The sequence below is a fragment of the Chaetura pelagica genome, unplaced genomic scaffold (genome assembly GCF_000747805.2).
Source record: "Chaetura pelagica isolate M959 unplaced genomic scaffold, ChaPel_1.0 scaffold157, whole genome shotgun sequence".
NCBI classification, from domain to species: domain Eukaryota; kingdom Metazoa; phylum Chordata; class Aves; order Apodiformes; family Apodidae; genus Chaetura; species Chaetura pelagica.
The window spans coordinates 5,787-6,150 of record NW_009953794.1 but is presented as its reverse complement, the minus strand read 5'-3'; positions in this window follow the sequence as shown (position 1 = coordinate 6,150).

Here is a 364-nt window from a genome sequence, read left to right as displayed (position 1 = left end):
GACACTCCCAGTCTGGGATCAAGGGCAATTCCAGTCTGGGATCAGACACTTCCAGTCTGGGATCACTGACACTCCCAGTCTGGGATCAAGGGCAATTCCAGTCTGGGATCAGACACTTCCAGTCTGGGATCACTGACACTCCCAGTCTGGGATCAAGGGCAATTCCAGTCTGGGATCAGACACTTCCAGTCTGGGATCACTGACACTCCCAGTCTGGGATCAAGGGCAATTCCAGTCTGGGATCAGACACTTCCAGTCTGGGATCACTGACACTCCCAGTCTGGGATCAAGGGCAATTCCAGTCTGGGATCAGACACTTCCAGTCTGGGATCACTGACACTCCCAGTCTGGGATCAAGGGCAAT